Below are 23,383 nucleotides of genomic sequence, written 5' to 3'. Positions count from 1 at the left end.
TTGCACCAATTTGCAACTCCTGAGTGACAGACCCAGGTCTCTCTGACTTCTGACTTCAAATCCTTTGCTCTTAACCATGCCAATCTGAAATACGAAAGCTATTGAATTTTATATTTTTTCAACTTATATTTCAATTGACTAAACTTTAAGATTTAGAGAAAAGTACACTTGAATTACAAATTTCAAATCAGCATTCTTTATTCCCTCTTGCAGATTCCTCAATAAATCTCCTATTGAATTTCAAAGAATACTCCAGAAACAAGAACTCTCAAATGACTGTCAGTAGTGTTTGTCAAGAGAAGATTAGAAAGGCTCTATTAATATTTTTGCATACATTATGTCGTTTAGCACAAACTTTGTGATTTAGAAGTTATGTCTCCTCCCCGCAATCCCTGGAATTTCTTATAATAAAAATCTTATAGAAATTCCTATTAATTTGTTATACATTAGACAACCATTATAAAATAAGAGGGAAAGATGGGCCATTTGCCTCTTGGAAGCTCATGGAGATTTGAACTTGTGAGCTGAAGTTTCTCAACATTGTGACTCAACTGACTACATAATTTTTGAAAAGGTCATTTAAAATGGATGGTGACATATCATATAGTAGCTTATGAATAATAACTGTAGTATTTCCTTAAGATGAAGGGGGCTTAGAACACAGGATTAGATCATATAATTTTTCCCAGAACATAGTGCCTTAACAGAAATATTTAATAGGAAAAAGGACAATCCATCTGTCTTATAAGATTTAATTATATCAGGACCTTGGTGTTCTGATGATCTCTGTTCATTATGATTACAAGAATCATGTTTGCTTTGCTCTATCATGTTTGCACGTTCATGCAAGTGGTGAAAAACAAACAAATAAGTCCAAACCAAAACACATACTGAAGTTTTGGGTCTCTTTTCACTGGCGCCACAAGTGTGGATTCGTTTTTCTGAGTTGATGAACTCTTCTGCACTCAGTTCATCTGGACATGTGTCTATTTAATCTAAAACTGAGGTTTTGTTGTGATTTTGAAGAGGTTTGTAGGAATCCAGTCTTGTAGAGTATTTCTATATGACAAAACACACAAGCACCATCTTTCTTAGTATTCTGCATATTTTATCAAAGAAACTCTGGGACTGGCAGGTGAAAATTCAGAGGCCATGACACAGAAGGTGAGTTCTAAAACTAAAACTTTGTTCTTTGACTCACATCAATTGTTAAGTCTGTCTTTTCTTCCTACATCTGGCTAGTAGATAATGTAAGTGCTTCTCAAAGAAATAATGCAATAATGAGCAGAAAGCAGATTCCAGATTAAAACCTGAATACTCTTCAGGAGATGGAATCCTCTCTGATAAACTTTGGTTATGATTAAAATTGATGATCTGAATCATCAAAGCAATGAAGGGGCTAATTCCAAACCCTAGGGCACTGGGTCTCATGCTTAGAATACCTTCGATTTGAAATCCTACAATGTTCATGAGAAGCATCTACCTTAACTTGAATATCAAATGAGTGATATAGTATGCTCAGAAGCTGGTTGTGGTTGGGCACAGTGGTAATTCCAGCTTCACGAGAATCTAAGGTGGAGGATCCCAAGTTATAGACCAGACTGGTCCACTTAGCATGACTCTGTCTCAAAATAAAATTTCAAACAGGGTTGGGGATATATCTCAGGTATCTCAGTGGTAGAGCACTTGCCTAGTATAGTACACTGGAGGCCCTGGGTACAATTCCCAACACTGAAGAAAAAAAAATAAAAGAAAGAAAGCTAGGTATGAAATTCATAAGATATAGAGTCTCTGTTTTGACAGATTTTTCCAAAGCAGCTTGGATTATCTGAAACCAGTGCTTTACTATGCGTATGAATTACCTGAATTGAAGATCCTTATTTCATAGGTGTGGACTGGGCCTAAAATTCTGAGTGATTCATAGTCATGCAAATACTGCTTGTTTGTGGATAACACTTTGAAAACCAAAACCTTGACCAAGAAGATCCAGCTGACTTTTAGACAACCCAATGTACAGGCAGCCACTGCTCCCTGAATATGTCAATACGTTCTACAACTCCACAGAATCTTCATCCATAGAACCTATAGATGAAGTTTTGCAATTCTGCAGAAATTATGTATAGTTTAAAATATCTTTATAGCCTGCAATGGAAAAAGTCCACCAGAGGGATCAGAAATAGACCTCCAAAATATAACAAAAAAAATGTCCTTCAAAAAGTAAAAGTCCTTCAAATTTTGGAAACATTGCATGAAAACTCCTGAATGACCTTCATTTGGCTTTCTTAAATGGTGTATATTTCTGAAGGAGCTCTTCAGATAATAGATGGGCATAGTACCCTTTTCATGTTCAACCAACAGTGCACCCTGGACCACTGACTTCTACAGATACTCTGCTGGGTTTTGCATGAAGTAATATGTCCTTCTAGGGCATTCACCAGTGAAAAATGAAAAGAAAGGCAAAGACAGAGACAGATGCCATGAGGATGACATTAAAGTACGTGTAGGACAGTTTTGCTGCACAGTCTAATAATTGATCCAGTATTACAGCTGCTGTGAAAAGGCACCTCCTGCAGCAACCAGATGCTTCCTGATAATATTCTACCCTAAATACACCATGTGTAGCAACAATCCCACAGAAGTGCTGAACACTCTGACTCCTTGGCCTAGTGAGAAGAGCAATGGGTGATCATGAAACTAACTCTGTAAAATCATGTCTGATTGGTGGCAGGCCAAAACCAGGAAAGAGCAATTTTTTAAAAAATAATCTAAATATTTTTATCTGGTTGTAATAAATAAGAGACAGGGAAAATGGATTTGATGGTCTCATCATATATAAAAATCTAGATGGGCAGAGGATACAGCGGTGAGAAATCCAGGAGCAGCTCAGTAAGCTCCATGGCTGGTCAAATATTTTTTCCCAGTGCATAGTCAGAAAAAATATATTACTTTCCTGTACCAGTTCCAACTCCTTCCCTTTAGTGCCAAATTCCTCTTCCTGCTAACAGCAGCTACAATGCTCAGTCTCTCCTCTTGGCCTTCAATTAAATATTGTTTTTAATTATTTATTTGTATGTATAATACTTTACAGAAAACCCATGGTTGTGACATTTTCTTAATAATGATTTTTTTCTATTTATACAAGTAATAGCGATACCACGGAAAATGTGGAACTGTAGAAAACCAAAAACAACAAAAAAATGTTTTTGTTGTTGTTCTTAATTCTTTCTGATTAAAAACAACCACTATTGAGCTGAGGGATGTGACTTGGTAGCAGAACACTTGCCTAGCATAGCTGAGGACCTGGGTTCAATACTTAGCACTGCAAAAAATGAAGAATAATAAACACACACACACACACACCACCACCACCACCACCACCAACAACAACAACAACAACAACAACAAACCACTACTAATATTTTGGTACATTTCCTTATATTTTTCTCCTACTAAGCATTTAAAAATTAGCTTGTTTTGTTGAAGAACTATTAAAACACAAAAGAAATTTAAATTATACAAATGTTTTTGTATGAAACTCCCCCTGCATTTCCTGTACCAATACCAAAGTCTTACTCCCCAGAGATAAACTTTCAGCAGTAACCCTTGTATGTTTTTAAAAGCATTCTTGTTTGTTTGTGCTAGTTATTCTTAACCTAAAATAATACATATCACTTGTAGTTTTTGACTTGCTAATTTTAGACAGCATTTATCTACTTTTTGGTATGAAAGATAAGGAAATTAGGATACTTATAGAGACACCCTATCTTTCCCCTTACTGTTTTTTAGTTATTTTATTAATTGTTGAAATTTGTATTGTGGATGTTGTTTCATAGTTTTAAGTACTTCTCATATGCTGAGATTATACACTAAATTTGGAAATGTAATCCCAGGGGAAAGACAGGAAAGGGGGAGTGGGAGGATCCAACTGTCTTCAGAACTTTTTAAGAACATTTCAGTGTGCTAGCCTCATCTTGAACAAAATTTTGCAAATGCTGCCTTTGAAGTTAGGAATTTTTCTGGGCATCCTTTAGAAAGGATCCCTCTTACCTCTGAAGTTTGAGGCTGTCATTTTTTTAATTCTTTGGTTTATTCCTTTAGTCTAATCTGGTTTTATTTCTATTTTCTAGAATTTCCTCAGACTGGTGATTAACTGCTGACATTCTCTGCCTCTCACCCTTAATATTATGCTCTTAATCTTTAAAACCTTTTTAAAAAAATTATTTAATGTCTTTCTATTCACTGGGATAGTGGCCAGCAGAGAGCTAGATGTGTGAGTTCTGTCCACCACTTAACAACACTAGGAATGATGTTCTCCATATGGCCATTGCTTGGTTTCAGTCATCTTGTTACAAGCTTGATTCTTATTAATGAGATTAATTAATTTGGATCTTTCAAAGAACAAGGTCATAGGACCACGTCAATATTTGTTCAGATGCTAGGGACCTCATCTCCTTCTTACCTTTTGTCTGTCTTCTGCTACAGGACCTGGTCCTCTCATTGTTTCCCTCATTAGATCCAAAGTTGTTCCACCCAGGTACTTATGTGTTTCCCACAAACCATTCTGCAAAAACCAAAGGGAAATTAAGGAGTAATTAGGTCCCACTTCTATTTCAAACCACATTCACTTTTACATTCAAAAATATTTATTTAAATGCCTTTCTAGTGCAGGGCCCTTTTCTAAGATCCTAGGCACAATGTAGAGAAAGAACCAGAGAACTGCTGTCCTCATGCTTACCTTCTAGAAAGCAGGGACACAATATATGTTATTTGACTGCAGCTTTTAGATCTACACAAATTGTCAAACATTGGGAGGAAAAAACATGTAATGCTGCCAGATTAATAAACACATTATCAAAATTCCTAGCTGGCTTATCAATACCCCAAACTGTCTCCTGTTAAAAAATAAATAAGAGTCTTTGCCCAAAGATTGGTAGATATTTAATAGTGATAATAATCATATTTAAAGAGACAGATATTGTAATTCAAATATTAAAAGTTAAAAATACCACCAATGTTTTACAATGCAGTATAGTTTAAAAATTGACATATGTATAAAATGGAAATATGAAAATATTATAGATGACATTTATAGAGATTTTTAAGATGATAAAATTGTATAATTATTAAGCAAAAAATCATGATTCAAAATTATGTATGTAGTCGGATTCTATATATTAATTGAGTAGTCTCGGCTCAGCAGGATATTAATTAAAAGTGTATCCTGCCTACAGCCTCCCCCCCTGCCCCCATTCACTGCTCTCAAGTATGCTTTGTTGAATTCCAGATTCCTATCATTATAACATTTTGGACAAATTTCATGATATTTTACTTTCTACTTCTGAAGCATACTATTAAAACTTCAGTTTCATTTCTGGTCAATTTCTTTTCCTTCCCTGCAGCAGAAGCTAGAACCTTGACTGTGACTGAACTTGGGGAGCAGTAGGGAGGTAGAACCCTGGCTCTGGAAGAGGGTGAGGGAAGGCACCAACTTCTTATATGAATACCTCCTGTGGGGGGACTGCCCTCACTCCAGTTCAGCATGTGCAGGTTTGATCCTAGTGTCCCAGAGGCTAAGATGGTCTACAAGCAGTCAAGTGGTCCCTTGGACAATAATCATCTTTTCAAAAGTCTGCTTTGTCACTGTGAGGAAGAGAAGGACTTCCCTCAGGTTTTCTAGCAGTTTACCCTCCCAGCTTCTCTGGGTTGTGCATCTATCCCACCAACAGCCTGAAGGCTGCTATACTTTTCCTTGATATTTTCCTCCTTCACATGGAACTACTCAGAGTTCATTGCCCTGTTGTTTAATGTCATGGAGAACCCAACTGGGGGCAAGAGTCCTCATCTTCTCAGGTATATTATCTCTTTAGCAGTGGTCTTCTACTTCCACCTTCAGAAAAATTTTAGATGAGAAATGGATATTAGTCTCCATAGATGTGCCATGAACTATGGGGAACTCTCCCAAAGACTGTATCAAATGCTTTATTCCAATGGCAACACAGTGACAAAGAGGCTGCAATTTAGCAGGCATCTCTATGAAGTGAGATGTCAATCTCCTCTTCTTTGAGGCACCCTGGATTTCCTCCACTCAGTCCACCCACTAGGCTTTGGCAGTGTTAGAACCCTCCCCAGAATGCAAATCTGGTTTCTTACCTCATTTCCTGTACATAGATCTACCCCTCTTTTTGTGAGGTAAAGACCCAGGGAAGAGTTTCCTAGGGTGGAGGTTGATGGTAATAAGGTTAGCTGTACACTTTTTTAAAAAAATATTTATTTATTTTGGTTTTTGGCGGACACAACATCTTTGTTTGTATGTGGTGCTGAGGATCGAACCCGGGCCGCACGCATGCCAGGCGAGCGCACTACTGCTTGAGCCACATCCCCAGCCCAGCTGTACGCTTTTTAACTAGCCATGATGAAAAGTTTTGAATCCTAATTATTTATGGCTCAGCTTGGACAGTAATTACAATTCTAAGGTAGCAGGAAAAATCCCATCCAACATTCCACTTAGCGAAAGGGGTAAGGGGAAAATTAGAGACAATTTGAAGCTTTCTAAATTTTACTCCACTCTATGTATTGTTTAATTAGTCTAGGGAGAAAAGTTCTTAGCTCATTCAACTACTATGGTGTCCCTGTGTCACAGTATTAGGGTCTAACTTGCTTTTATTTTCAATTATTAATTTGGTAATATGGTTGGACCAAAGCACATGAAATTGCTGCTCTGTTTTTTCTACCCCGCTACCTCATTAGTATACCATAACTTCAATTCCATTTGTTTCCTCTGTACTGTTGATTACTTACATTTTTTTTTTAATGTAAGACAATTTTACATGGCTGGAAAGTCATTCATACATGAATACTGATAGTATGGAGACATTTTAGCTAGAAACTATTGCTTGCAAAGGTTATGTGCAAAAAGCCTGTCTTTCCTTGTTAAAAAAAAAAAAATAGCATTGTTAGCAAGGTGCTAAAGACAACAATCAGGTTGTTTTCTCTTTCCTGAATGTGAAAAGACCTGAAGCCAATGTTATTTAGTATTCTATCTAAAGACCACAAAAACAGCTTCAAGTACTGCTATTGCTAAGGAGCCAACATTTTGGGCAACCCTATTTTGTTGTCATGGTTTTTGTCATATTTTACGTTGCATTCTGTTTTTTCTTAGCGTAAACAGTTAAGTACATGCAGCCAGAGGGAACGTTAAATAATAATCCCCTTTAGACTTTCTTTTCCTTTGGAATCACATTTCTGAAATTACTTTCTTATTGATTTAATTATAAAGGTAACATTTTCAGATGCTGAGATAAAGAAGATTAATGGAAATCACCAAGGCATAACACTGGTTTAAAAAAAAAAAAAAAAGGAAGGAAAGAAATTGAAAGAAAAAAAAAAAACAACACATGTTAATTCCTCTTTAATAATTCAATACTTGGTGCTTTGAAAGTTTTGGGGAAAATCACCTGAATAATCAAGCCAGAATCATTTGGATGGATTAAAGCGCAAATTGCTGCAAAGCAGCTCATTTTTTTTTTTTTTTTCATCCATCACCATGGATACAAAAGGACAGCTGAAGTGCAGGCGTCTGACATCACAAGCATGCCCAAACAGGCCTGGAGCAGAGCCGCAGGAGAGCGCAGCAGCGCCACAAAGGACCAGGAGAAAAGCAGCGAGGAAGGGGAGGAAGAGGAAGACAGAATCAGGTCGTTGTTAAGATGAGTCAGGAGTTCAGATGGGAGGATTAAAACCGAGGAGACACCAGGCCAACCCGGAGGCCTGAAGACTGCTGCAGTTGTTTATACCGACCTCTCAATAACCTTCTCAGCCAGGAACAGAGCCAGGAGGCTGAGAGAAGGTATATCAGGTCGCTTGCTGCTTGAGCGGCAGTTTCCATAGTTTCTCTTCACATTTTGCTCAGGCTTTAATTTTAAATCATTTGAAACGTTTGTAATGTGAAATATTTTTTAAAAATAATGTTCTTAGAACTTTTACTTGCCTAGCTCACCTAATATTAAAAAAAAAAAAAATCAATCCCCAAAGTAGCTGAATACTCCAAATAACAGCTTGAGAGAATCAAAGGAATCAACATCCATTGGGCAATAGGCAATGGTAAATACATTCTGAGAAAAATTGCTCTTTTAAATGTTGACTTCGAATTCAACAGTCACGAACAGACACGACTTCTATTTAGGGTTATCTTTTATTTGTTTTATTAACTTAAATTTTTGTTTCCTGTTAAAATGCAGTGTATTCCTTCTCAGGATGCTGTGTGGAGTGTAAAGACCTGGACTCAGGAACCTGGATTCAGAGGTGTGCTGATAAATGTGTAACAAGGGCTCCCAGGGGGAAACTGGGATTTTTGTGGCAATTGATTTTTATGGTGAAAATATTTTCACCATAGCTGATTTCAACATTTGGCTTGAAAAATTTCTGAAAATATAATAATCAGCGTTTGCAAGCTAATTCCTCCTGGCTTCAGCGCAGGGGTAATGGGGTTCTAGTGTAGTTCTGACCCCCAGCTGGGGTGGAATTTTGAGCACTTTACTGAGTTTCAGTTCCCTTATCTGATGAAGGAGCTGGAGCTGAGCTTAATCTTTGGTTATGGAATTGTACATGGGTCTACTCAGTGAATTCTTGGAGGCCACTTATGAAAGAGGGCATGTCCAAGATCCTGAATTGTTGAGGTTTTGCCTCTTTACAACCACTTAGACTTTGCACAATGGTCCTGATTTTAGCTATCATATAGTAATTTAGATTTATTTATATTGTTTGAAAAGAAAAGTCCATCACTGAGGGAAAAATAACATTAAAACCACTTGAATAACTGATCTTAAAGGTCTACTTACATTTATAAAAAATATTGATGCTATAAAACTAAAAATGTGAGACAGACACAATGTACTGATGTACTGATTGTGAGTACTGGACTCACAATAGTAATCTGTATTTCATTATTAAATCTTAAAAACTGGCTGAAAGAGACAACTGTTTGAGTGAAATTTTACCCATGGAATCATAGACATGTTTAAAATGAAAAAGATCTTAGGGATAATTTCCTCTAAGAAGTTTCAAATATGCCCAAAGTTTTCATTAGAACCCCCTCAGAAGAGTGTGTGTGTGTTTAAGTGTAGGCTAAACATTTGTACCCAGCCAGCTCCCATGCCTTCCACATAGAAGCAGTTCCTATGTTTTAAATATGGGCTTCCATATAAGATTTCACTTGAGAAAAGGGTTATGTGGTAGGATAGTAAAAATGCCATTTGCTTGTTTTTCTTAATATATCCAGACACTAAGCTTTAAGGAGCTCCTGGTCTACTATCTCACAACCAGTAAAAGGTGAAATCGTGAGTGGAATTAAAGTCCTAGGTTTCCATACCAGCATTATTTTCCTTTCCAGAAGCTGGTCAACTGAGACCACTATTTCCTACTACATGCCTCTGTGTAAATAATCTGAACTTTTGCTTTCTCATAAGGTAGACACGACCCACATGTGACTAGTGAGTACTTGAGATGTGGCTAGTCCCAATTGAGATGTTTTGTAACTGTGAAATATACAATAGGTGTCAAAGTCTTAGTACAAAAAAACTCATTGATGATTTTAACTGCTGATTACAGGTTGAAATGGTAATACTTTGGATGTATTATGTTAAATAAAGTATACTTCAAGAACAAATTTCTTTTTAAAAATTTATTTTAATGTGACCACTGGAAAGTTTTTAATTAAATATGTGGCTCACATTGTATTTCTACTAGACAAATCTGACTTAATGGTAGGGTCAATTTCCTTATTGATTACAAATGGAAAATATCCATCTGACCTTCCCATTTCTCAGGGTTGTTTAAGATCTATGAGGTAATCTTTTTGAAAGTACTTTGCAGAGTGCTACACATATGTAAGATCACATTTCAAAATGTTTATTGCTTATTTGGTCACTAACTGTGGTAGTTATTCCCTATAAGGTAGTAAATATTTTATAGTCTTTTTCATATATATATATATATATATATATATATATATATCCATCCCATAAGGCAGGAATAGTTGTGTAGGCTACAAACATAATAGCAAACACATTCATTGAACCTCCTCATTTATATACTGTGAACACAAGACTGTTAGACTAGAACCAACTGCTGCTAAATAGTAACAAGTACATTCCAGAAACTTCTTTCTCCTCAACTTTCACCTTCAAACTTTTCCCTTGGAGTTTCTTTTTGGTAGTACTCAACAGTGAGCTAAGTAACAAGGTAGTCTGGGAAGTGTAGTTGCTAAGTCCTAGCTCCAGCATCATAGAACAGGACACAGAAAGGTAGGGAAGGGTCTGAGAAACAGTAGCCATATAACTGGCACAATTCCAATTAATCTTTGGCACTGATATAATGATAGCACTCAGTGACTCAGTGACAGCCACCAGTGGAAGCTGTTAGGTTCTAGAGAAAAGAGGAATAGACTGTTGTCTGATAGAGCAGTGGTCCTGCTTTCTTGCCTAGCAGGGGTTAACAGTGAAGACAGATATGTCCATTATTAGGAGACACTTTCTGTGAGGTCCCAGAAATTATTGGCAGGAAAGCCTTTTGGGGATGGAGTACTTAAAGCACAGGGAGTCAAAAGATGACAAAATTTGGTTGAATTTATCTGTATTTATAGACTGGGGATTTAGAATTACCAGTGTTTTTTTTAAATTTAAACACAAACTCACCAGACTGGTCTCTGAACACATTTGTTTAAAATTATCATCATTACTTTTGGAAACATATTGGTTTGGTCTTGTAGTTCTAGTAACAATATTCCAGATCTTCTTTGGAGAACCACTGCTCTATTCTGGAAGAACATGAACATTTTGGTCACTTATTCACACACTTTCCCCTTCCCCTGCCCAGGCAAGAGCTTGACCGCAATAATTAGTTCATGTTCACACGTGGATGGTTAGAACTAGATTCCTGCTGGGGCCAATCAGAAAATGTTCTTTCTCCATTGGGGTTGGTAGGTGAATACAAGGTATGTTGGGAACTATGGTGGCCATACCTGAAAGGAAAAGTCTGCCTGAAACCAAACCATCTCATAGACAAGTATATATCCAAGAGGGCTTGGATTGTGACTCAGCGGCAGAAAGTTTGCCTAGCATGTGTGAGGTACTGGGTTTGATTCTCAGCACCACATACAAATAAATAAAATATGGGGCTGGGGATGTGGCTCAAGCGGTAATGTGCTCGCCTGGCATGCACGGGGTGCTGGGTTTGATCCTCAGCACCACATAAAAATAAAAGATGTTGTGTCCACCGAAAACTAAAAAATAAATATTAAAAAATTCTCTCTCACTCAAAAAAAAAAAAAAAACACAAATAAAATAAAGGTCCATCTATAACTAAAAAATATTAAAAATAAAGAAAGATATATCTAAGAGATAAAGGGAAGAACAAAATCTTAATGACATCACACACTGGGAGCCAATTATTTGGAGCTAGGTCTACTTCTAATTTTTCTATTATATAAGCCAATATATTCTTTTTTTTAAAAAGAGAGAGAGATAATTTTTTTAATATTTATTTTTTAGTTTTTGGTGGATACAACATCTTTATTTTTATGTGGTGCTGAGGATCGAACCCAGTGCCCCGCGCATGCCAGGCGAGCGCAGTACCTCTTGAGCCACATCCCCAGCCCCTGTTATATTCTTTCTCTGTTTAAAATTATTAAAAATTGCTTTTAAGTTTACATATAGCAAAAAGCACATGTTAAATGTATATTTCGATGAGTTTTAATAAAGAAAACCTATTTTAACCACTATCTCAATCAAGATATAGTAGGTTTATATTATTTAAAAAAATCCCTTTTACTCTTTTCCAGTCAGTCACTGGCAGTTCTGATTTTTACCAGCATAAATGAATTTTGCCATTTTTTGAACTACTTATTAATGGAACTAGATGGATTCTTTTTAAAATTGAAATGTAATAATTGTACATATACATGGGCCATAATGTGACATTTTATATAGAATACATTCTTTTGTATCTGACATCATGTCCTTGAAATTCATCCATGTTGATCAGTAGTTCATTCTGTTGAGACTAGCATTATGTTGAAAGGAGATATTGTACTTTTAAGTGTATTTTCATTTTGATAGATACTTAGGTTTTTTTCTGTTTTGTTTACTATGAATAAAACTGCTACAAACACTGTTGAACAAGTGTTTTTTGATGTTTTTATTCTCTGTAAATATTTGGAGTAAAATCACTGTCATGTTAGATTTGTATGTTTAATTTCATAAGAAAATGCCATCTGCATTTTTCACCTGCATGCTCTATAGATATCTCAAATATTGTCCCCTAATTGCTTATTACTACCATCCTTTACCTCTCACACTTCTGTTTGCAATACCTTGGTGAAGGATGCCAGGTTTCTTAGAAATTTAGTGTCAACCTAGGCTTGTTTTTCACTCTCTCCCATATAAAACAGTTACCCAGTCTTGTAACACAGGTGGAACACATCCTGTTTTTTTATTTTTTCTCATACTATGACTGCAGCATGACACAGTGAAATTATTTCAAATGTTTTTTACTTTGATCCATAATGTTAAAAAATACATATCAGATGTATTTATGAAGAAAAAGTTTCACAAAATGATATTTATCTCTACTGTATACAGTATAATCTGTTATATTCTACATCCATTTAAAAATTGTGTTTATAAACTATTAACTGATTTGATGATTCATTAATGATTTACAACTTCAATTTGAAAAGTAGGTGGTTGAAAGTCAGGTCTTATAATCAGGCAAGAATTTAAAAACTTACTCCTCGATTTTGTAACCTCACGTTAAATAAAGTACTTGCCCTCTTTTGGTCCCAAGTTCCACTTGTAACAAAGAAATAATAATAATAATAATAATAATAATAATAATAATGATAATAATAACAACAACCACCACCACTACAACAATAATAATAATAAATCATGGAGTTGTAGTAAGGATTAAAATGAGTATGTAGAACTATAAGCTCTGGGCCAGGAACAGATCCTGCTCAATGTTATTTGATCCAGACCTTCCTCATTTCTTGCCTGTTACCTGTCCTTTTGTGAAGTTTTTTAAGGTTTGAGCTAATATTTCCACTTGTCTCACTCTGCATGATGCCACTGAGATAATCTGTCTAAAATGCAGACCCAATCATATGAGTCATGTGTTCAAAAATTCATTTGTTGCTTCCTATGACTTTGGGGACTAAATATAAACTTCATAAAAAAGGCATTTAAACATTTACCCTTTGGATCCCCCCAGTGATGACCACTTTCTCTTCCAAGGTACCCCCCCTCTCCCATCTTGCCTCACTATTTCTTCCCCTATCACACCTTACTAAATGATTTTTCCTGACTCTGTAGTGTCTGGGAATATATTAATTTGTTTCTACCTTATGTATCTTCCAGCTTCACTTATGATGTGCTTTTATGTGACATAAACTCCATTTCAAGAGTTATTTCTGGGAAGCTTACCTGGCTACCAGGCTGAGTTGAATATCTCTTCTAAGTCCCTTATGTATACCTTTTGTAATCACCCTTACTACACAGTACTTGCAATCAGAGTTTGACTTCTCCTCTTTGTTCATTAGACATTGAACACCTTGAAGATATGTCTCTATTCTTTATCTCTGTATTCCCCAAGGTGACTGATAAGTGCTTCAGTATGTATTTAATGAATGAGCCAAAGTTTCCTTCTAACATAGAAATTTTCCATTGCAAATATGGTATGCCATTTTCCTGTTTACACCAGAGAAACATCTGGCTATTTTATTATGCCATAATACCAAATAACAAAAATGCTTTTTAAAAATCTAGCATATTTATTGTCAATTAAAAATATAGTGATTGCTTTTAACAATTTCCTGTGCAATATTTTCAGGTGAAAATAGGCAATTGCTTACTAAGGAAATAATATTGATATTCTTCCTTTCAAATCTAAAAATGTGAATACAAATAGAACTGCCGGAGGGAGCACAGGAAGGATGGATGATGGGCACCAAAACACAGCTCCATAGATGGAATGAGCCCCAGCTCCACAGCACAGAGGGATGGCTGGCCCATCACATACTTCAGAAAGATCTAGAAGAAAGCCGTTCAATGCCTGGAAATATGAAGAAACAATCAGGAGGCTAATTACTCTAATTTGATCACTGCATCCTGTATGCATGGGTAAACATATCATATTGTACCCCATTTATATATATATAAAACATATCATATTATACCCCATATATATATATATATATATATATATATATATATATATAAAATAAGACATGTTAATCAAAAATGCCTTTAAAAAATAAATAAAAGTTGTTATTTTCTTCAAAAAAAAAAAAAAAAAACAAATAGAACTGCCATAGTTTCCCTTAGTGTTATTCCTACTGCTTTGGAGGTAGGATTTGATCTATAGGCAATCTACTTAAAGACGTAATTGTGGAGAAACAGATTCTGAAAACAAGTTTTTTTATGTAAGACAAAAGCAGAAGTACCCCAAATTAAAAAAATCATGAGATTCATATATTATTGATTTATCATCCAGTTATATAAAAACTACTAGTAAATAATCTCAATGGTTTAACTTCTTTACCAACAAAATAACTCCAAAATTTCATCAAGCATTTTAAAAATTTATCTTTTAAACAACAATAATCAAATAGCATTATCGTTCTATACCGCAAAGACAAATAATAACAATCAAATTAGACTAAGTTTGCTTTTGTAAAAACAGTTCAATTTCTAGGTCTCCAGTTACACTGCAGTGTATACCCAACTCAATTTTTCCTAATCCATTCAATTTCTTTTATATACCTGGAATGTTAGTACTGTTTAAAAGTTAATATTATATGCTAACAACCTATTATTTACCTATCATCTATTAATAAATAATCTCACACCAAGAGTGAAAGTGAGATTTAAATTGTTTAATTTTATTATTCATCACATTTATGTGAAACATAGAAAATTGACACTGATTTTTTTTTAAAAAAGAATGGTATTAAATGGACAACTGAACTTAATAATTAGATTTGTGTGCTTTTCAACATATTATATATAGTATGTCTTGCCTTTAAAAACTATGGTCCTTGTAATTCTGGATGGTCTATAGGTGGAAAAACTACTTATTACTCTGCCTATTAACAATAAGAAGACATTCCTGTTAAAGATAATTTCAAGTGATAGAAATGTAAAAATGTGGTTTTGTTAGCTTTCTTTTTTCTTTTATGAAAATAAGAATCTTATGTAGAATGTAGTGAAATGAAATGGCAAATCACATAATCTGAGAAAATTCTAGTCCCATAAAAAATGATTTACATGAAAACTATATAACAACATGTAAAAACTTTTTTTTTTTTTTTTTTTTTTTTTTTTTTTTTTTTTTTTTTTTTTTTTTTTAGGGGGGAGGAGTACCAGGGATTGAACTCAGGGGTACTGGACTACTGAGCCACATCCCCAGCCCTATTTTGTATTTTATTTAGAGATGCCTTGCCATTGCTGAGGCTGACTCCCAGACTCCTGCTGGAGATTATAGGTGTGTGCCAGTGCACCTGGCATGTAAAAACTTTTTAAGTTGGTATCACATACTTAGGGATAATTTAAAAGTTAATTCAATAAACTGTTATTTTTATTTCTGGAAGTTTAAAATTTTTTTCAAGATCAGATAAAGTCACTGTTATTTTTAATATGATAGGATGAATAAAATTGCATGTTGAAAGGATGTCTAAAATATGTTACAATTACATGATTTTGTGGAGATGGGTTGGCCTTTTAGATATTTTCTTGCTTACCAGTAATTCCTTTAACCTGTAGGTAAAAGATACTTCAGGTGCTAATATTTGAAACTGATGGATTTTGAATTTGACTGGGTTTGTATCCTACTGTTACCACTTATCTGCTGCTCCACCTTCTAAATTTCTGTTTTCTCGAGTATAAACAAAGACTAACAATACCTGTCTAGAACCACGGATGAAGATGGAATGAGATTGCACAGCCTGTAATATTCTAAGCGCTGAATAGATGGTTAGTTTCAGTTTTAGTTGTCCTTGAGTGCCTGCAATCCCTATTTGACTCTGTGATAGTCATTCATTTGTCCACACAAATATAGTATGTTTCTCGATTTCACCCAGCAACTTCCTTTAAAAGCAATACACTAAGACATTTAATCAACTATCCAGTACTACTAGAGTCAATAATAACCAGCAAGCTATTTTAACAAAGAGTATTAGGAGATAGATTAACTGATGAAAAATGTTTCAGCGCAATTTTAGAGATTGCTCATTTTATTTTCACTAACAGTCGATTGTGATCTTATACAGATACGTTGTGTATAATGAAAATTAGATTTAATTACAGTGTTGTTTAGGTGGGTTAGTCTGTAACTTGAAGCAAAATATATTGACAGGATAAAATGAAATCTCTGAAATAGTGCACAGGTGGAAAAAACGGAGACGCAAGAAATTACCATATTTAATTACCACATTTAATAGTCAGAAGATTGATTAGAACTCATTTACACTCCAGAATTAGATTTTCTGCAGGTAAAAATCCAGTGAGAAATGAACTGCAAAAGCAGCAGAGTATGGGGTTAAATCATCTTGATGAGAAGGCTTAGAGAGATTTAAAATCCTTAAGAGGATTTTCTTTTTATTGTTTCCTACCTTCTGTACTTCATGCTTTTTAAAGCACCGCTGACGTTTAAAGGGGAAAATACAGCATAGAACAAGTCTTAGGCTACTAACATGCACTTTAGTACACTTCCTTTAAAAAGCAGTGTGTGCAAGTGTATTTCAAAAACCGTTCCACTGCAAACCTGTTTCACAACCTAAAAAGCCAAATTTAAGGCATGTTCGTCATTGACGAAGGCCCAAACCTTGCCACAGGAGCATTAATACACCAACCTCAAATGCTTCTGAAAATCAGGAAAAAGAAAATCAGCAAAGAGACCGAGAAGTACTAGCCACTTATAATTTTTTTCCTGCCTCATTTAAAACCACGCTATTTCCAATGCTTTTTAATTAGGCAGTCGCCAATTTTACATTTCATTTCACGAATGCTATTTCCCTCCGCGGGCGTTCTTCCCCCATCACAAAGGGCCCGAAAAGCTTCGCAGTAGCGCTTCCCGAAGCACAGACCCCTACGCCCCTCAAGCGCAAGGAGCTTCGCGGCGAACACCCTCCTTCGCGAGCGCTGTTACAGCTAGAGTGATCGACCAATAGCCGTCTTCTGTCGCATTCGTCGTCCCGCCTTCCAATTTCACTGAAACCAATAGAAAAGGCCATCTGGAAAGAGAGGCCAATGGGAACCCGGCGAGAAGCATCATTGGCTGAGGGAATCCCGCGGTGCAGTCTGGGCCTCCGCCTCCGTTACCCTGGAGCCTAAGTCGCCTTACCGCTGCCACCCTGGAGCCGCCGTCCCCGCCCCTACCCCTTCCCAGTGTTCAAACTTCCCGCACCCCGGCAACCGCGGCACTCACCCGCAGCTTCCGCAGGAGCCTGGCACCCGCACTTTGGCGGCTAGACGCCGGGGTCCCGCCTAGGAATTCGGTCCAGAGAAGGCAGGCAAGGAGGCGGGACGCCGCGTTGGTCTCCTGAGGAGCCGAGGAGGGTTGGGTTTGGGGAGGGCGTGGAGACCGGGGTAGGCCCGGGTGCGAGGAGAGACGGGTTGGGCGGAGGGGAAGCTGACCACCAGACGCTTGAGGATGGGATTGCAAGCGGAATTATTACAGCAGGGGGTTTGAAAGGATTAGGGATGAGGGAGGATTTGGGGACCTGGGGGAGAAGAAAGTCGTAAGAGAATAATCTCGGCAGCTGGGAGAGTTGGGAGGAGAAGAGGCTGACAGGCAGATGGGGAACTGGCAAATTAGGAGGAGAAAGAATTGGAAAAGGCAGGTTTAGTTGTTGGGAAGAGAAGGAAGCAAGCAGATCTAAAAAAGCGACTAAAGTTATTAGCAATAAACAAAACCCAGGAGGCCTGTAGAGACTCAAGATGGTTCAGAAGGGACGGTACCAAGAAGGGGGAGACTTTTGGTACCTCGGGGATAACAGGTTTATTGTTATTAGACCATGATTGGAGTGGAAAGGCACTGTTGTCTAGGTTGTGAAATTTTAAAACATCATTCAGGGATGGGATAAAAGGAAGATAGCAAAAACTATGCCTTTTGGCGTAAGTTAATTGAAGTGGACACTCAGCCTTGTGTTATGTATGTTGAATGAACCTGGGTACATTGTTTTAACTGGTTCTGTTCACCTGAATTTAAATCCCTCTTTTATTTACTCTGTGGCCTGGAACAGATACTGACATTGATTAGTAATACGTTACTAACTTTTACAGCATATCTCAATTCTGATGAGCTACATTTCAAGTGCTTAGTAGTCACAGTATTAGACAACAGAATTGTAAACTATTTGCAGCTTGATAATATACTGTGGTTTCCTTATGCCTTTAAGTTTTGCATATGCTGCTTCCTCTTGTAGAAACAAGGTCTTCCCTTACCTACTACTTTCTTTTACTAACCTCATTAAACACCCATTCCCCTAAAATTTACAGCCTGTCCCCTAAAGTTACATTTATGCATAACTTCTACTAATACCCTGAGACTCAATTTAGGTATTATTTCCTGTGGAAAGCTTCCAAAAGTTTTCTTTTATCTTGGTTCTGTGTTTACTTAGCCGCTTATACTTCCTTTTACATCATAAGTTCTTATACTCTGTTACTTTATCTTTCTCTTCTTGGCAAGAGTTTCTTAATGGGAGTACAGCAGAAGTATAGGGCTGGGGTTGTGGCTCAGTGACAGAGTGCTTGCCTCACATATGTGAGACACTAGGTTCTACCCTCAGCACTACATAAAAATAACTAAACAAAGATATTGTGCCCATGTATAATTAAAAAAAGAAAGAAGAAGAAGAAGAAGAATCATCATCATCTTACTCATTTGGTATTTCCACTTCATGTGTAGTTTAGGTTGTAAGCAAATGTTTTATGTTTGAATGAAGGGAGGTTTTGTGATAACTTCATTTGACTGACTAAACTCTAAGAATACATACTGCAGCAAAGATGCTTTCATTTGACCCGTTATTTCAAAATGCTGTTTAAAAGAAACTGATAATACCTTAAATTTTAAATCTAGCATTTACCATGATCTGACTGACGCTATTTAAAGTCATACTTAAAATCTACACAGAGTTTTAATTTTTTAGATGTTTTACAAAGTTTTATTTTAACATAGTTTGATTTTTAAGGAAGAGTAGTTATTGTGAAGATAAATGTAGTAGGACAAGAAGATTGTTTATAAATATGAAGGAACATGTAAATAAAGAAATGAGAAAACTTTACTTGGTTTATTTGTTTCTTAATCTTTTCTGTTTTGTAGAATAAGCAGTTATAGTTTTAATGTAGCAATATAGTTTTTACCTTTATCTCATCTGTAGAAACTTCCTTTTGTTTTGGGGGAAAGAGAACTCCTTGTTTGTATCTTTCTTTTAGTTTATTTTCATTTTACTCACCAGCTGCCTTTTGGGTAAGCTCTTTTACCAAAAGCAAAGGTAGCTAGGCAACAGTGTTTCATATAAAGAAACTTAGCATAGGAATATGTCAAGATATTAAGAATTCTTTGTTGTATGCAGTTTCCCCTCTTAAAATGAAAAAAAAAAAAACCTTAAAAAATCAAAAGCCTTTCTTTGAATCATGTAAATAAGATATGATTATGATATTATATACTGTAGGTTTACTTTGTTTCATTTGAGACTGAATCTAAAGGAAACATTCTAGCACTGAAAGAATTTTTGTTAATCTTTATTTTCCTGACCTGTTAGGTGTAATCTATATTGCTTGAGATTTTTTTAAAAAGGAGTTTATTTTGGGATAAAAAAGTGACAAATATTAGATTTGACAGTTTTGTATCACTGCTGTAGTAACACTCTAGGCCAGTTTTAGAAAAGAAGCTACATTACCTAACCCCCACTCAGCCACACATCAATAGGAAAAACAGATAAATAACTAATTACTGATTCAATCCTGGTCACAGTGAATTAGGTTTAATTAGTTGGAGAACTACACAGTGTATAAATCTTCAGTGTGCTACCTGTTAACCTAGATAATTCTTTTTCTTTTCAGAGAAAAAATTCATTTAATAATATAACTAGATTTTATTAGTCAAGTAGAAATTATTAATATAAATGCAGCTAAAATTTATCATTCTGAATCCCTGTTAGGTCTCTCGTTATTTATGTCCAGAAAAAATATTCCAACTTAATGATGGCAGAGTTTCTGAGCAAAAATTTGATTTGCTAACTTTTCTCTCAGGAATTTTAGAGATTTATTTATGTCTTGGGCAATTATTTTGAAAGAGGGAAAATTTAACATTTCCTTTAAAACAAAAAAGGTAAATTTTATTAAATTAAACTGTTGATATCCTGTTTGGAAAAGCATTATGGAATAACCATTCTTTTGACAAATAATGCGTAGTGGTGTCATTATCATGGTAATGATAATGACATGATTTCTGTTTGCATGGGTCTCACATTTAGTAGGACTGGTAAGATTATAAATGTAAGATGATTTGTAGTGGTGACAGGTCTATGAAGAAAACAAAACTGAGTAATAGGATAGAGTTAATGAACTCAGTTTAATAGACATGCAAGTGGCGCTGATTTTGAGAAGGTAGCATTTGTGTTGAGAAAAGGAATAAGAGAAGGAGCCACCTTTGAAATTCTAGGTAGAGGGTGCAGCATGTACAGAGGCTTGGCATGTTGGAAGCACAGAAGATCATCTTGCTTGAAAGGAGAGATGGGAGGAGTAGCATGAGATAAGGGTGGAGGAGGAGGCAGAAGTGCTGAATCTTATAAAAATTTGTAGACCTCAAGGAATCTTATGGCCTTAGGGGGCCATTGAAGTATATTAAGCAGGAGAACAGTGCTATCTGATCTGTTTCAAGTTGCATTTTCTGACTGCTGTGCAAAGAACTGGCTGGAAATTGAAGCTTGAAAGCATGGTATCAGGAGGCTATAGCAGAATTGCAAGTGAGAAAAGATGATAACTCAGACTTGGCCTCTAGCAGTTTAAATGGTAAGAAATAGTCAGATCTGGAATATATTTTGGAGATTAAACCACCAGGATTTGTGGATGACTTGGTATATTATGTGAGGGGAAAAAGAAATCCAGCATGATCCTAAATTTGTGACGTGAGTAATTAAGTAGATGGAGATGCTACTTAATGAGATAGGGAAGAGTTGGGGTAGAAAGGAGACAGATGGCCATTTGAGTTTTGAAAATGTAAATTTGAAATGATTTGTCAAATAGGAAGGTGGATATATCAGTCTGGAAGTCAGATTTAGATGTGATCACCTAAGAGAGAGTGTACATAAAGAGGGCAAGTGTGTGGTGCCAAGGGTATTCTAGCATTTAGAGAACAGGAACAGTGGGGTAGTAAGAAAACCAAAAAAGCAGATGGCTATGAAAACTAAGAAAAGAGAATGTTTTAAGAAGGGGAGGGTGATATGGGTTGAATCTGGAGTATCTCTCACAAGCCCCTGTGTTGGCTCGGTCCCTAGCTGGTGGTACTCTTGAGATGTGGTGGAAACTTTAGGAAGTGGGGACTAGTTGGGAGAGGTAGGCTTCCAGGTGCCATGTCTTTAGCTGCTTTCCTCTACCACACTCTTCTGCCATTATGTTCCATCTCACCTAGGACCCAGAGCAATGGAGCTGGCTGGCTGTGGACTGAGACCTGAAACCTTGTGTTCCAAATAAACTTTTCCTCCTCTAAAATTGTTTGTGTTAGGTTTTAAGGTCACAGCACCAAAAAAAGCTAAATAAAACAAATGGCCAACGAAGAATTCTTTTCAAAGAAATAAAATTAATAGTGTATAAATAAAAAGCCTATGATAAACAGAAGAAACTGACACTATGTAAAAGAATCCTCAAATTAGTAGAGACAAACAGGAAAGTGCATGTTTACTATTCTCAGAAATGAAAATATATTGCCTCAATAAAGCAAGAACAAAGTAATTATTTTAAAATCAGAAAGGAGAGTTCTTTGAAGTGAAAATGTTGGCGCAGTTTTTATTTTTACTTATTCATTCATTTATTTTGGTACTGGGCATTGGACTTGGTCTTGAGTGCTTTACCACTGAACTACATCTCCAGACCTTTATAGTTTTAATTTTGAGAAAAGGTCTTGCTAAGTTGCTGAAGTTAGCCTTGAATTTTGTGATCCTTCTGGCTTTGCCTCCCAAGTTACTGGAGTTGTAGGTGTGTGCCACTATGTCTAGTAGCACAGTTTTTAAAAAATGATGGTTATGAGGATAAACCAAGTTAAAATTCTTTGAAAATAGATCAAAAAGATGAAGAGAGAAGGTCTGTTATTTAACCAGCAGAAGTTTCAAAACAGTGGAAATAATAGAGGTCAATTATCAGAAAAAATACAAGTTTCCGTATTAAAAGAAAAATGAAACGTTTTCTGCTTATCTTGGGTGGTTTTTATTTCCTTTTTTATTTCAAAGATAACTTTGCTAGATATTGCAATTTTGGTTGATAGTTATTTTCTTTTATGACTTGGAACACATCATTCTAAACCTTTATGGATTTTAGAGTTTGTGTTAAGAAAGAGAAGTAGTTAATGTTACTTGATGTTTTTCTCTTGAGGCATTTAAAATTCTATTCTTGTTCCTGTGTTAGGCATTTATTTTAATTATACTATGTTGTGAATCAGTTCTTTTTTGATCTTGTCTAGGGTGTTAATGCATTCTGTATTTGGATATCCATCTCATTCACAAGGTTTGAAAATTCTAAAAAGGTTATCCATTCCATTAGTCTGCATCTCATACCTCTCTTTGATTCCAGTGATTCTTTAATCTGGTCTCTTAATATTGTCTCAGTTGTTCTATATTCTGGTCTTGGTTACTTTTTTCTTTTCTTTAATACTGTCTGAATGTTCAAGATCAGTCACATTGTCTTCTAGCATTGAGATTCTGTGTTTAGCATGATCTGCTGTATCATTAGAGAGACTTTCAACTGAACATTTTTATTTGATTTATTGTCTTGCATTTCTAAGATTTCTGTTTGGTTCTTTTTCAGTATCTCTTATCTCCTTTTTGAATTTCTCATTCATATCCTGTACTGACTTGAATGTTCAAAATGTGAAGAGAGAGAAAGCAAAGTGATGTAGCAAGGGATTGCTATAAATGAGAAGGAGGAAAAAAATGAAAGAAACAAGTAAAAGAGAGAAAACAAGAGAATTTGTCTATTAAGGGAGAAGGAAAGAAAGAATAAGAGAAACAAAAAACAAACATTCTAATGCTCAAAAGACAATACAAAGAAAAATAAGTTTTAAATAAAAAGTGCTAAAAATGAGAAAAGAAACAAATATGTGTATGTGTATGATC

The 23,383-nt window shown here is 35.8% G+C and overlaps 1 protein-coding gene across 1 annotated transcript in view; it reads left to right on the top strand.

The window, feature by feature from the left end:
• The first annotated feature begins 17,385 nt into the window (after window positions 1-17,385).
• Window positions 17,386-23,383, top strand: part of LOC308642813 (lebercilin-like) — a 55,283-nt gene continuing 49,285 nt past the window's right edge. Inside the window, 1 exon segment of the mRNA XM_081282179.1 lies at window positions 17,386-17,563. The gene's annotated coding sequence lies outside the window, so the exon portion shown is untranslated.

This window comes from Spermophilus citellus (genome assembly GCF_964194105.1).
Source record: "Spermophilus citellus genome assembly, chromosome: 1".
NCBI lineage: Eukaryota > Metazoa > Chordata > Mammalia > Rodentia > Sciuridae > Spermophilus > Spermophilus citellus.
This window is presented reverse-complemented; position numbering and strand designations above follow the sequence as displayed.